At 37.4% G+C, this 15,905-nt stretch overlaps 1 protein-coding gene across 2 annotated transcripts in view; it reads right to left on the reverse strand.

Annotated features, from left to right (window-relative positions):
* LOC149661967 (putative polypeptide N-acetylgalactosaminyltransferase 9) overlaps positions 1-15,905 on the reverse strand; it is a 107,897-nt gene that overhangs the window by 53,033 nt on the left and 38,959 nt on the right. For both annotated transcript variants that reach the window (XM_089843537.1, XM_089843538.1), the window contains exon 4: positions 10,837-10,927. The gene's annotated coding sequence lies outside the window, so the exon portion shown is untranslated. The remainder of the gene's footprint in view (positions 1-10,836; positions 10,928-15,905) is intronic.

Below are 15,905 nucleotides of genomic sequence, written 5' to 3' on the forward strand. Positions count from 1 at the left end.
CTAGATGGGGAAGGGGCGTAAGAGAGAGCCCTAATATACGTAAGAAAGCTAAACCTCATACATCAAAAAAGTTTCTTAGCCACTTCGCCACGCATTATGGTGGGACCCCCAAAAAAGGACCCATACTTGTGTGTATACACCCATCTATAAACGGTTTCCTAATACTGCAAACTGTATTTGGTATGAACTAGAAATACGCAAATGCTTTAGTAGCCATTTTTGGTATCGCATTTCGATCTAGAATATTAGTATTGATTGTGGAATCGAATATTATTATTGAGGTATCTACCCCCTCGGAAAAAAATTCAGAAAATAATTTTCTACAATTATCCTTAAGTAGCGTTCATTTGTAACTAAAAAATTAAATGCAGGTGGTTTTCTAAACCTTAATTTTCATTATGTAAATAAATAAATAAATCAGTATTAAATTGCAAAATTTAACGAAATATAAATACCAAAACGAACCTTGGTATTAAAATAATAAAAAATATACGACAAAGAAATAGGAGCGGTTATGAATTATTGAAGAATCGATTGGCTAGAATTATATTAGTCGAGCCATGGAAAAAGAGTTCCGGTCGCGCCGCTGAGTTTCGTTCCTAACTTCCTACCAATAACGAACGACAGCTGCGAACCGATTAATCGATCTCCGCACCGAAACGGATTGAAGAAAAAAAAAACAAAGAAAGGTTGTAATGCCCTGGTGTAAAGAAAAAAATTATATTTATAGTTCTAACGGAGAACATGTTGCCGATAAGAAATTGGGATATATACATTTACGACAGAGAAAATAACGGAAATTCGGGTTCAAGTTTGAAAAAGTTTCAATTATTTTACCGATTGTAAAGGCAGTTAGGGTTTGGGGCAGAAAAACCCTGAAACCGGTCGGGGTTTTTATATTTATCAAAGGTATTTCATAGCCGCAGAACAGAGGGGTCCACCAATATTTCTACTCCATTTCACTTCTCTTCTCTCCAAGGTTTTATACGTAACAAAGAAAACAATCCGCGACCTTGAAAGGTCATGCAGAATCGAATTCCTATTGGCTAGCTAAGCTAAGTTGGCAGAAAGCTATTCTCGCAATGAGACGAACGTAATTTAATATATAGGGATTTAAGGATTTTAAAACCCGTTTCTAGATTTCTCTTTAAAGATAATCCGAGTCATTTGGCACCGCAACTGAAAGTGACCCCCCGTGCACCCACGCGACATTAAACCCAGTTCTCGCGCGCTTATTCCAATATCGACCTTTTCGCTTCAATTCACGCGCTATCTTGGTAGTTACCTTGGACAGTAGCGAGTAATTACCATCCTCATTTATCTCGCAAAGCTCACCCCAACTTCCTTAATCGAAGTCTAAAACCATTTGGCGCTAAATTTTCAATCGAATTGCTGGAATTCGGACTATAAGACTGTAATGGGCAACCGATTCTAAGATAATAATAATAATATCCAAGGAAATTCGATTCTTTACGGCTAGCTCCGAATTTAAAGAAAGTTAAAGGATTTTATTACCTAACATTATCGCCCAAAAAAGCAATCTGGAAAACGAAACTACGCCGAAGAAAACCGTTAAAACGATGGGAAAGTATCCTTTTTAATGGTGCGGATTCCGCGCCGCGGTCTTTATACACGAGTTTGCGACCTTTTCTATTAAAAAAGTATATAATGTTCAATTTAATGGACAACTATAGCTATTTTTGTCTTTTACCGCGTTCCAAATATAAATTTTTTACCCCCCCCCCCCAATTCTTATAGTTTTTACGGTTTCTATTTTAACCTCGGTAAATAAAGAGATTAAATTTAAGGAGGATTAATTTTAGGAGAAAATTAATATTTTAATATATTTTTCCTAAGTTAAAAGGCTTAGTGTTCATACAGCGGGGGGTCACAAAGGGAACTTCGATACCACTTTCAAAATTAATATACTGAAGGCTAAAGGGGTTAAAGTTTGAAAATTGGGTCGCCAAAAACAATTATTATAAATAAACAAATTTAATACGAAGGAGAAACATTTTCCTAATTTCAATAAATTGAGGTTGTTAAATATGTAAATACGAGTTGAGATTTAAAGTTGCATGGAAATACGCGCAAACGTTTTTAAAAAATAACTCAAATAAGACTTTAAATTACTAATTGCTAATTACTAATTACTAAGAAAGGGTTCCCATTTAGCAAATAAATGGATTTTAAGCGGAACCATACCAGAATTTCCATTCATTTAAATCATTTTCCATAAGAATCATTTTGATACATCGAGAATGAACCAAAAGATGCGGGAAGCTTCTATTCTATTGCAAACTAACATTGAAATAAACCCATGCATTTAGAGACGTAATCCGACGATGTACGAAATTCGTTTGCTAAAAGGAATCGCCTTATCGTTGCCAATAAGTATTAAACAGAAAATATATTCGAGGTAAGACGAGCTAGCCACCATTACGTCGACTCGTTTTAACTGAGTGGCCAATCCGCAATCGAGTAAAGGTACACGGGGTCCATCCGTCGATGACAAGGGTGGCCAACTTCTGCAGCCGTCGTGTCGCGAGGGTTCGATAAATATTCAGAGAGCCATTTAGGGGGGGGGGGGACCGTTCGGCACTGCCGCGATTTATATACATTTTCGCCACACTCTAGGAAACTCGAATTTCTCATTTTATCCAAGGCCTAAGACCCTAGGCATGCATGGACTTTAACCTGACTTAAGAGGACCCGTAAAGAAGAAGTGTCGATCATTCCACGCGGGTATCGACAAAGCGCGAGCCCATGCCGCTTTCTTATCCCCTATGGTGTTTATAAGATCCATGGATGGTATATAAACCTAAAGCTAGAAATCTATTTAGATGATTTCAAATTTAAGCCAACAGACAGAGAGAGGGTGGTTGGGCCCCTGCAGCAAACTCTAAACTCTAGTATAACCATAAAGGCCTTTCAATAAATATTCCTTCGAATAATGTACGGATTCCAAAGTAAACTATATAATCTAGGCCCTGCAATAGATCCATTCCATTCCTGCCTTATATAAGATGGAACAAACTAAATTTATTTCCCCCAAAGTTCGAATTTGTTAAAGATATTTTAAGACTTCGGGGGGAAGCCATTCCAGCTATAGGGTTTTGAGTTTATAAGGTTTCAAAATTTATACAATGTCAGTATTTATTAGAAGCCTCTTAGGAGACTGGTAATAAACAACAAAAGCTTTCGACGCCAGCACCGCGTTATCACCTTGGGACTTTGCTTCGTAGGAATATATATGCGAGAACGTCGTGGCAAAATGGGTTCGTTATAATCCGAATATGTATGGCCTGAATATACAAGGGCACTGATGAAAATTGAAACCATATTTGCATTCATTAATTATGTATCGATCTTTATATGATTTATGGTAAGCCTAATGAACTAATTAATCTTAATTACCGCGGATATTAAGTCTCTGGAATACAACAATAATTAACCTTTCAAATTTGATACAGTATAAATTGAATTCGAGAAGATATTTTTGGGTACAACACCACAAAAATTGTTTGAAAAGATTCAAATGATTATAAATATATTTTTTTGTGGTTTCTCAAGGTCCTTATTTATGAAGCATAAAAATTAATTTTGGCTTAATTGTTCTATGATTACAACAATGTTTCTTTCCATATAGAACCGGGCCTCAAACGCACCTGTAGTTAATTGCGCGAGACAATCTTTTCAGCATAAATATGGCCATAGCTAGATAGGTCGTTGGTCTAGCTAGTCCTTGAGTTATTAGTCTAATTAGGCGACCATTAATTAGCGGCAGACCTTAACTCCCTCCCCCTTTCCTTATTATACCTCCCTAAAGGCACGCGGATCTTCAGAGCCTTTAGAAGGCGCAGGAATAAATCTAATTTAAAATATTTTAACCTTAGCTCGGTGTCAGGCATCTCAGACCTTACTAAAGTAAATTTCCTTCAACACCAATTTCCGTTATAATGTTAGGTAAGTCTATCTCGAATATTCTTAACCCTCTGGCTAGTGAATCTTCGTTTTAACTCGTAATTAACGCCATTAAGTCGATTGTATTCTTTTCGACACGACGCCTTAGCCGCTAATGAACTTTAAAACACCTTTAACGCCACCAAATGAAGCGAAAACCAAAAAATACTTGAAAAGAATTTCGCCCTTCTGGCCCTTCTAAAAGGAAAATCTAGTATTATTTCCAGCCCATCCCAGGCATCGTCAAAGAGAATTATAAGAGTAGAATAACAACTAATTTTATTTTTTTCGTAATAATTTAGGCCGTCCAAAGGCTCAAAAAAAAAAGATTTATTTCAAATGAAGGAACTGAATACTTTATCTAAGTTTCTACCGCTCTTCGTATATAATTCTCTATGATATCAGCTAACATTAGCGTAGAAAGAAAATGAGATGAGAGTATTTTTCTGTTCTAAAGGATGGATGGAGGAAATAAACGCAATAGATGTAAAAACGTGACATCTCCCAACTTTCATTGATTCATTCAGCCTGGACTGTTTTGAAAAATATCGATTAGGGATTGAATTATTCGGGTATACACGTCATCCTCCCTTTAATAGTTAGAACCTGTTTTCTTGGCTGGGTAAATGTTTGTTCTAGGTTCGAGGGAATAGGGATGATAAAAGAAAGAAAAAAAACGTAATGTGGGACTGCCAACTTGCCAAGCGAAGTGAGAGAGAGAAAAGGGCCAGGACGTTAGCGCGCCAATCAATGAAGGATTTTCTGACAATGGAAGAAAAACTAAGGAAGCCCTGTCCTGCCCCCACCCTTCACCGCATATTGGGCCATCCTGAAAAAATTAGCGCCCAAGAGGTACCAGGATGGAAGGGGGCAGAATAGAGACAAGCCATTTATCTTCGTCCTAACTTTCGCCCTATTTCCCCATCCTCAACAATTTACTTCAACGCTTCACGAAGAAAAATAAGCGATTGATTAAAGATTCCACGCACCCAGTTTAAAATATAAAATGACTTTTCTTCTAAGAAAAATGTCAGTGTCTTAAGTCAAATTATTAAAGATCAAAGCAAAAGTTAGGTTAACAAGGTTAACAAGGTTAACACCGAGTCTTTTAAATACACGGAAGCAGCTGGCCTATTAGAGGAAATAGTACAGAATCTTTCTTAAATACTACACTAGACACCAGCGCGACTCCCTATAACTTGAGTCACAATGGAAAAGTCCAGGGCAGTCCAGTACAGTCGGAGAAAGGAAATAACAGTCCTATACACTCACTCTCCTTCGAAAAAAACTACACCTTACTTCTTAAACGACGTGATATATTTAGTTGCAGGCGAATCGAAGTATAGAGGAATGAAATCTTTTCTACATGTTGTATAGTACAGCTCCTACATAAAGATATTCTAGGGTCTCGAGATCAGGTAAGGTCACGTATCCCGAAGAGCTGCTGAGACAAAAGACACACTCTATAGAGAAGAAGCTGATCTAAATCGCGAAACGCCAAGCTGACTTGTTCGGGTCACAACCTTACTCGAGGATCCCTTTTCCATGGCACCGAGGAATCGGCCAAAACAGGAAGGATGCGAGCTATGTAAGTAAGCATATTCTAAGATTTTGTTAGGCCTTGCCATGCAGAGATCCTATTCTAGTTGCTAATCTATTCTGAATTCACGAGTTATAGTTCAAAGAAGTGTCCCATCCCTCGGAGAAAAACCCCTCGCCCCTTCCAACAAGATCTTTCAGATCGCTTTTCTTTAGAAGGAAACCACTGCAGCGGCGTTTCTTTATCTCTGGTCTTCATCCTTCTTTAAAGGCAACCTCCATCAGGAAACATCTTTCCATTCAAAGGAAAATACTTACTAAGCGTACGGGATCTGATGACGCAATTCCTGAAACCTAATATTAACTTGTTCTAAATTAAAATAATCTTAGTTAAATCAGCCAGATGGCAAACAAATGCCAATTATACCAATTAACGAATGGCAATTAAAAGATGTTCAGCTGTGTTTCGTTCCCTAAACAATCTACATTGACTATTACAATAAGGAAGGCGACTGAAGTACCCAAATATTATTCAAACAAACAGAAAGTGACAACAAAGCGAAAAATATTACTTGTCGCGTGAAAGAGAGAGAGGAAGGAAGGAAGAAAGACTTCTGTCAACGCCATATCCATGCAGCACCCGGAAACAATCGAAGCAGAACCCTACATACGCGCATCATATGTATGTACGACAAGGACCCCCCCCCCTAAATTGGATAAATATTTTCCCGCCGTTCCACCAAAAACTGACAAGTTTTCGGGAATCGCAGCTGCGACTCCACACACAGACAACAATATAACACTAGACAATGACGACGATTTGGTTATATGCGAGGTTTTGTCTTCCACTTACCAAAGGAAATTTGGGCGCATAAAAATAAGTCAGATATTCTCGGAACACAAGTAAAGTGCCCTTTAAGAAGCGGGCATTATATTAAGACCCATTTGCACGGAAACTTTTAATATAGATAAATACGCCATTAGCGTATCTCAATCTGTATAGGGACAAGGACGAAGTAAAGTTAAGTTCTATAACCGAAACCTTTTGCATTATCGAAAAATTTAGGCAAAAAGAAAAAAAAAACCTTATAATCAAATTCATGCGGCAGGCCCAGAAGATGATGGATTGAATCTTTAGGAAAACGGGGAAAAGCTAACTGAAGTATTATGCCTCAAAATTTTCGATAGCTAGCTAGCCAAACTCTTAGCTGCCTGCCTCCCATGAGTGGGAGTGGCGGCAAGAAAAATGACACTTTGATTAGTCCAATGACGCGACAAGAGACGGGGAAGTAGAGAGGCAGGGTGATAAGCTAAGATATAGTGTGTCCACCAAAGGAACGGAATTAAGTAGGAAAGTATTACTGCAAGTATCTTATCAACCTTAAGTACGACACTTAATGAGATAGGCTAACGAAGATATATTTTACCCAAGCCAACATGTTAAATAAACTTTTTAATCAAGACTTGATTTCAAGGTAGAAGTAATCAACTCCTGTTGAGACAGAACCAACAGGTAAGTAATATTTTATAGTGGCTACCAGTTTTAAATCAAACCTCTAATAAGGAACTGTCATACTTAAAGACACGATAACAGTTTCATCGCTTAATTCAGAATGGTGTTATGAACGCACCTAGAGGATATAAACGAGGTTGTCACTTAACCCTTACTTAGACCAGGACGAAGACGTCGTCGTAGTTCGGTAGCTGATACCAACCTTTCAACTAAAACGAAAATGACTATAGTTTTGAGGTGCGAAGTAAAGTGACAGGAACGTGGCGTAACTAACACCACTTGTACCGTCAAGGACCCGCACGCCTTGTTATAAAATTCACCAGTAATTAAACGATAATTACCGACGCTAATTAGTCGTTGCGCTGAAAGTTGAACCGCGTGGATTGAGCCTCGCACGTTACGCCTTTATCCCAACAGACTGTACGTACCCCCATAACGCTAGGTACAACAAGTATTGTTATTTATTAGAGTGGCGCCATTTGGTACGCCACACCGCGCGACCAAAATTTCATCAGGAGGTTGACAACGTATATCCTCAAATAAGTGTCTTCCAGGAGGATAATAATCAATAAGATAGGAGATGCAAGGAACGCGTACGCCTCTGGGTGGGAGGAGTGGTTTATACTGACGTTGATTTAGAATGCTCAACATTATACGTAAACAAAAGCAAATGTCCATTAAAATAAAGTTATCATATCTACATTAAAGTGGGTCATCAGGACTTATCTAAGGGAACTACACCTTTATTTCTATAAATGCAAATAGAAATAGGTCCTAAATATTTCAACCAATGATGAACGTGATTAGGAAAATGATTACTTTGAACGAACACATTTCTGATAAAGAAAACAGAACTAAGAGAAGTGACCCGGATTTCTTAGAAACTCTTAATAGTCATCCAAATTTGCATAATATTGGGGTTTAAAGGAAACTAAAATTCGTAGAGAGATGGGCAACCCAAGCAAGAGACCGGACACTTCATTGGAACTAAATCTATAAGGGAGGTAATCATTGGTTTTCCATGCACAATTCTATATTTATTACTTATTTATACAGAAAAACTTCCCAAATAGTTCTATCCCGAGATTAAAAAACGTGTCACGAAATCGTTCCAGAAGCCTTTAAAACAGCGATTAAACGTTAACCTCAATGCAATTTCATCCGATAACCATCCCCTCGTGGTATCATATAAAGTCATTTTAGTCAAACCGAGCGAAAGACGAACTGGAAGCGTCGATATAACACCAGTGGGTTTAAAACAACGGTTAAGAGCTAAGCTATATAGCTAGCTAGCTAGCCTAGCCACGATTAACGGTAGGATGCTTCTGATGAGAGGTACCTACGACGCAACAACACACTTCGGGGGCCCCTAGAGAGATGGAGGAAGTTTGTCTAATTAGACACGCGTGCCGAAAGAAAGACGGAAAAGTATATAATATTTCCTACCAGCATACAGAGTGAAATGAATCTAGCTAGCTCCCCTCGCCTTTGACAACGCGGTATAAAATTATAAACAGAGTAGAGAAGGGAGAGACCCCATTATCAGTCAGCTAAAATCACTGGCTAGGGATACGATGCTTTTGTTGTTGGCTATACATAAGATGAAAGAGAGAAACTTAGATATGTTAATTTCGGGCTAGGCTAAAAGGAATATGGATGAAAGTATGAATTTCAAAAGCTAGGTCCCAGCTCTATAGCCGAGTGTTTCAAGTTAATTCAAATTGGAAACAACGTAACGAAAGGCGGGTAAGGCGATTCCCAAATCTGCATATAAACAAACCCATCCAGGATTTGGATGACTATAATCTTTTCTCGCTTTATTTATTTATTTATTTATTGAAGCGAAACAGTTACCTAAATATTAAAGTGAAAGAGGAAACTTCTAATACAGTTCCATAGCGGAAATAGTAGTCGAATTTTCGGAAGTAAATGAAGTTTTATAAACTTCAATGTTTGACGAGTCTAAATGACTGAAGGATCATCAAATTAGCGATCCAGTTTTATTAAGATATTAGGAAAGGATAATTACCAACTATTCCCTTAAATATATAAACACTGCAGTAGATCCAGTTTAGAACTGAATAGAATTGAACAATTAGGGCGATAAATATCGCAGGCCTAATTCGGTTCCATTATGTCCGCTATACAATTATAGATAATCTCAATTTGATGATAAGCTCCTGATTGATTTGACAAAACTATATGCAGACTACGTAATCCGAAATTAACCGAATGATGTCAACATTAGACATTATTGGGACGAGTCGAATAGATCGTTAAACTAGAATAATTACTACATTTATCTAATGGATCAAATTGAATAGATCAACTTCATCAATTGGGTCGTTCTAAAACTTAACTGACGTAAGATAAATCATCATGATATTTTTATAGCGGAAATAACCAAGCTAATTAATAATAAAGTATTTCTTAACTTCTTATAGAAATTACTAAATCAAAATAACCCTTCCATGTTACAAATTAAGGTCATTTCCTTAGGAAAATATAAATAAACCTTAGAAAAATATAAGAAAAGCTTGTGAAAAATAAAGAAACACATCTCATTCGGAAAAAGGAATAAAAATAAAGAAGAAAGAGGAAAGGAAGGAAGTAAGCGGAAATTATTCGTTGGGAATAAATCGTGGCAAAACAAGGCGGTTCGGAATAATTCAGAACAGCCATAGAGAAAGCCAGTTCCGGACAGATCTCTAAGTACTGGGAATCTACCCATAATTCACCACGGCCACTGCCGCCGAGCCAGTCTCTCTAGACCAAATAGGAGAAAGAATCACGAGAAGGGGGAGAGAGAGAAATCGCTTGTTTGATTAAGAAAAGAAAAACCCAGAGAAAAAGAAGTGGAAATAATTACTCCACGCAGTTTCTAGGCGCGTGCAATTCATGAATGCGTTTGATTATACCAATAATATTTAACTAAACTTTCCCTACGTCATTGTAGGTACTTAAAACGTTGGTATCAATCGGTGGCGTAGTTTCGGAGTAAATTCCATTTTATCAAAGCCTCCCTACATAAACAAAGTCAAATCGATTGACCAATAGTATACACCGTTCCGAAGATGGAGACCACCTTAATTAATATTCTAGAATGTATTGAAGTTATTCATGGTATACATTCCGAAAAAGGGAGAAATGAGGGGGGAGGGGGAATCTTGAAAGTCTAGAAAATGAAAAAGGATCCAAGAAGGTGGATGAGTGTAGGTGGGGGGGGGTTGAGTGCCACGATAAACAAGAGTTTAGTCACTGGTGAAATGACCGGAAATTAAAGTCCATTCCCGAGAATTACTACTTCCGGATGCTCTATACCCGAGTCTAGTTCCCCAACTTGCCACTTTCCTTTAAGAAACCCGTAAAAAGACAGTGTGTGTGAGTGTAAATTGTATTGGGACTCGCGCCAAATCTACTACCGGAGGAGTACGCAGAGATTGGAATGCTGCGGCCCTTAGGGAACCAACCAAGTCTAATTTTACTTTTGAAAAAGCTAGGACAACTGGCCGGGGATAGGGTTAAGACCCCGGAATTCATTAGTCCAAGCAAAGTGTAAATTATATACACGAGGCCCAGTTTTGCAATTCGCAATTTCTCTGAACCTCGTATATCTACCCTAATTTAAAAAATGTAATTAAATTAAAAATCACAAAAAGGATCCCTAAATACGTCCACTAGCTCAACCAAATGTTGCAGAATTTCTTGCTTATTTCGAAGGTCGGTAATACCGGTAGGTGGTTTATCGCGGCGGCGCGTTTAATCGCGAAATTTTGAAAGATAATTTACAATATAAACTTTGATTAAGGTTTCTGACTCACCCTTAATTGCTGGCGAGGATCTGACGTGTGGTTGTGATGATGAATGTGTTTGTTTTATTCCATGCGACGCTGTTTTTAATCAATCAAGTTTCTGTAAAAAAATAAGGTATTTTAAATTAAAATATTTTATATTAAATCAAATTAAGGCGTTTTGGATACATTTCTAGACGCCATTTTAAAAGATGGCGGCGTATTCAATTACCTAAAATATCATCACACAATCCCAGACTTTTCCATGCAGTTTTTTCATTTTAGGCCCATTTTGAAAAATATCAATTCTTACAAACTTTTTTACAACCTGGGACAACAGAATCTCCAATAACTGATAAAGATACCACAAAACAAAGTTTGGTATATATACATTTTCGCTTTTTAGACTTAATACTCAAAAACACGCTTCACAAAACGACGTTCTCCCTGGAGTTATTGAGGAGAAGAAAAAAACCACCCTAGGCTAAAAAATATAAACAATGCTAAGCCTATTTTTTATATATATATATATATATATATTCGAAAACAGGGTTATCCAATTTTTCTATAGTTTCTGAGCATCGGGACTCCCAAGACTCTAGTATATACATCTTTTACTATAGAATACCTTAAACCAATTCAGTTCTCATATCGGCAAAAAATCCAATAGAGTAGTTTTATTTCTGTTTTTGTCCTCGCGTAAAAACGACAGTGACATGGACTTTGTAATAATAAAGAGGAAAAGAAGAAAGCCAAGGAAGTAATATTTTGCGCTCGAGTTGAGCACGTGAGTTTTGGGGGAGGGAATACCTCATTTACTTCCCCCTCCACGTGCCTACCGTCGAACAGCACTGAGATTAAACCTAGAATGACCTTGAAATGTTCATAACGATCCCCCTGTCTCGTGCACCGATACATTTTGTATCGTATCGCAAGCGCTCTTATAGTTTTCCCGTCCCATATAGGGAATATTTCTAATATCCATGAAGGACTCGGTAGTGGAAACCCGTTTATTATATACGGGAACAAATTCAAGTCAGATATCGGAATCAAAAAAGTATAACGAAATTTCATTTTTTCCTTAAGATAAAAAGGAACGGAGGAGAATAAGTTTCATCCGAAAACCATGCAACAAAAGTCCTCGCGTTGCAAGGCGGGAAAATATCAAAGGAGTTTTCTTTTATCCGAGTTGGCACTCGAAATATATTCGGATGGATGATAAGACATACAAATATAATACACACAAGAGAAAGGCAAAATAAAATGAAAAGGCCTATTTTATACTACACTATTTCAAAAAGACGCTAGTACATTTATTTTCTCGACTTGGCGCAACTTGGATAATACCAAAACTATATAAACTTTGACGCACAAAGAATGTACAAAGGGCAAACTGGAATAGAAATATTTAGACCTTGTCTGATACTGAAAGCGAATTTGGTTCTTTAGGCTTAGCAATAAACGGGCAAAGTAAGCAGGCTTGGTTAAAAGAACACACAAAGCTACAATTGGTCAACAACTAACTGCGCATGCACCTTCGCAAAACCAAACCAAATGGCTACAGTTGCTCAACATCCACCAAAGACATCTAATATGGCACGTCGGTAAATAAATAAATATCTCAGACAAAAATCGTTTAAAAATGAATGGCTAGAGCGCTCAATTCAATTCAATTCCCCTATGGGGTCAAACGAGTCTCAACTTTAACTTTGGCAATCATTCAGATTCAAAATCGTTTAAAACTTGGACCAAGGCTTAAGTCGAGTCACGCGATCCATAGATTTTCAAAACCATCTCGTGCGTATTGCGAATTTCGCCGGACTCGCAATCCCTTTTGTTTCCAGAGCGAGTGAGGCCAGCCATTCGATAAACTGAAACGGGCTCTAATGAAGCGTATGGTCAGCGGGAGGGCAGGTGACGCCGACCAAGAATTTATCACGAAAGAGCTTTGGGCCCCGCCTTAAACTAGTTTAGCCAAAGAACAAGTTGTTATAGGCCTAGCGAAAGCAAACCTAGACTGTATATAAAGGAAGCGAAACAAATACCCCCGATCAAAATTTAATTTAGAAAAGGAAAAAACCCATTCAAAAACACACATTTTCATTTGAAAGGAGAGGTTTAAAAATATGCAGGGAGTGGTGCTAACGAAGTACAGTGGGAAATAATTTTTGAGTGGAAAATTAAGTAACTTATACTTCATTTTTCCCTTGCAATGGAATCCATTTAAAAGTTATGATTATTGGAGTATTTTAGGGATGACCCCCTTAATAAAATTAGAAATAATTCTCTATCAGTTTGTTACGTTAATTTTAAGGGGCCATGCATTAAGAAGTTGCCATGGAGTAAACGCAACTGTTGCATTTTATGTTGGAAACGAAGAAAATACTAAGAACTGACTAAATTGATCGCAAAAACTCAGACATACCTAACTCCTTTTCCAACAACTTAACAGAGATCGAGGGCGGGAATTCCCAAACAACCTTTTACAATTTCATATTCCAATCCTCTCGAGTCTCGACTCTCGAGTTCAGACGGTTATATTTTTTATTGCTCTCCCTCAACTGTTGACTATGCTTCAAATACAGAAAAAGTGTACTCTATATTTAATCAAGAACATCGGGGATTGTAAAAAGAAAGCCCTTTCTCCTTTCTGAAATCCCAAACTGTATTAAAGTTTCAACTTTTCATTGTTAAAAGAAAGAAGGTTTTAAAGCCGATATTAGACCAATTTAAAGGGTTCTTTGAAGAAATGGTTGAGAAACTATTAAATTATCATAAAAACAGTATTTCTGTTCCATCCTCAGTTAAGAGTGTCGAGTCGTTTTTTGACACAGTGAACACTAAACAGACTTTGGTCGACCCAAGTGAGTGCAAAGAGTTAGTGACCAACTAACCAGTTAAAAATTGTGGGCCCCCAAAAAAAAAAAAAAAAAACTATGGAACTAAATTGCAGCCGTCGTGGTGCACTTCTTTTTTCTACTTCAAAGTTCAGAAAAGACCAGAGACAATAGGACCAAAAATCCTACCAATAAACTACCTAGCCGCGAAAAAAATAAAGTAAAAAAAATCAATGGAAAGATAGAAAAGTTGGTAACGACCTTAAAAATGTTCCCAATAGAACGAGAAACTCCTTCATATATACAACAACCCCTATCACTAGACTCCAAATACTACGAAACAAGTAGCTTAAAAAGCAGTGTAATATAACTGTAAACCAATACTAGATCGCCATAACGAATAGAGGCAAGCTAGTATCCGCGCGAGATCGTTTTAGTTTTTTATCCCATTTCAAATAAAAAAAGAAATATTTTCAGCGCGAGAATTTTCTTAAAGGGAAGGTGAAAGCGAGAATTTTCATGATTTAATTTTAATACGATCGCTGCCTTGTTGAAAGTACGCTTTCAAGTTGAGAAAAAAAATTGCTATAGGTTCAAATTCCCTTATTTTCACGTGGCAATCGTAACTTACGTTGCCAAAAAAAGGAAATAATGCAATGACGAAGAAAATAAGAAATATTTATATATTGCAAGCAAGTTGTAGATCAAAAGGAAAAAGTTTGGACCGCGCCAAACCCAAACTTTTTATTCGATAAATAATATTGTAGATGGAAGAACACGTTACTATACAGGTACAATGTTCCGTCTATTGGCCAAATGCATGTGAGTACACCTACATCTAATCTAAACTAAGACCAATGATAACGAATGAAATATGGATGGAACTGGGAAAAAGGAGAAAAAAATAAAATTGTATCCCTTCAACAGGAAAGGATTCTGACGCGAAAATTTAGGCCTATAAAATGGAATCCCGATATTTTGGGCATAAAGCTGGGCCCTTTCCGAATATTCTCAATTTATCTATACTGCTGGGAAAAGATCCTTATATACCATGCCAAAAAAACGCCCGCGGTCGTATATCATCCAAGCCAATATAGATGGTATAAACATTCAAATTTCAGTCTATATATTTTGTATAAAAAGTATATATATTAGGTATTTATGAACAGGAGTGGTTTGCAAATGAAATTCAACATTAAAGATTAAAGAAAAGGCTTTGATTAGCACTATAAAAAGTGCCTAATTATTTGTTTGGAGTCAAAAGCCAGGCCTCCTTATATAAATGTTAGGAATCCTCTAGTCTAAAAACTATGTATAATATTGATAAATTTAGGGATAGGAATTGGCTAGCTTTTTCCCGTACGCGTAGACGTTTCTGGAATGCTTTCCCTAAAACCTCTCACGCAGTAGTTCTTAATGAGACAGAAGACGTACACCGCGCCCTAGCCGGTAATATGACCTTTAGCTACATTAATGGTTGAAGACACGCCCTTGGGATGCCCCGAAAAGATAGCAAGTGTATGATATATATACACACTAAACTCGTAATCTCTCTTGTTTGCCTTGGACACTTGCTGGTCTCCCTTCTCTATAAGACCTTACAGATTAGGAAAGGTCGGGTGGATACGCGTGTTTGGCTATCTATCTGTTGCCGGCCTCTAACCGGTGCCTCCGATAAAATGTTAAAGGTCCAAGTTCCAGAGCAGGACATGTGGCCTTTTTTATTTATTAAAGATATGAATAATGAGTTTTTATCCCGAGCGACCGGCTTTTCAACGCAAGTATATCGCAAACTGAGAGGGAATAACGGCGAGTCGAAAATGGAATCGGAGACAACTTGGGAAGAAAATATACGTCTCATAGCAAAGCGAAAATGCAGGCTTCCCTCGTTTTTCTTGGTAATAAATGAAGTTTTCACCTTATCAGTTTCACAAACTATTTTTCATACTGGCACCCAAAAATTTATGAATCGCGAAGCGGCCGGGCTGGTATCAGTCGACCTAATGACTGCTTTTAAATGCAGATTGCAGTTCGCGCTGACTGTTACTTAATTATAACATCCGTAATGTAGGTACGATTTACTTTCATATCAGAGCGATACGTTATCTCCATACACTCTTCTTCAAGCGATAAGTCACTAGCGGTTTTCCCTTATAATCAATGTAAGTCACTATAAAGATGAAATTTCAACGATTCGCGACATTCATGCATTCACGTCAGTAAAAATAGTTAGTGCAAAGTCTAGTTTGAAATTATTGCCGA

Source organism: Phalangium opilio, unplaced genomic scaffold (assembly GCF_054372755.1).
Source record: "Phalangium opilio isolate 3A_F unplaced genomic scaffold, DU_Popi_V2 ptg000070l_1, whole genome shotgun sequence".
NCBI classification, from domain to species: Eukaryota; Metazoa; Arthropoda; class Arachnida; order Opiliones; family Phalangiidae; genus Phalangium; species Phalangium opilio.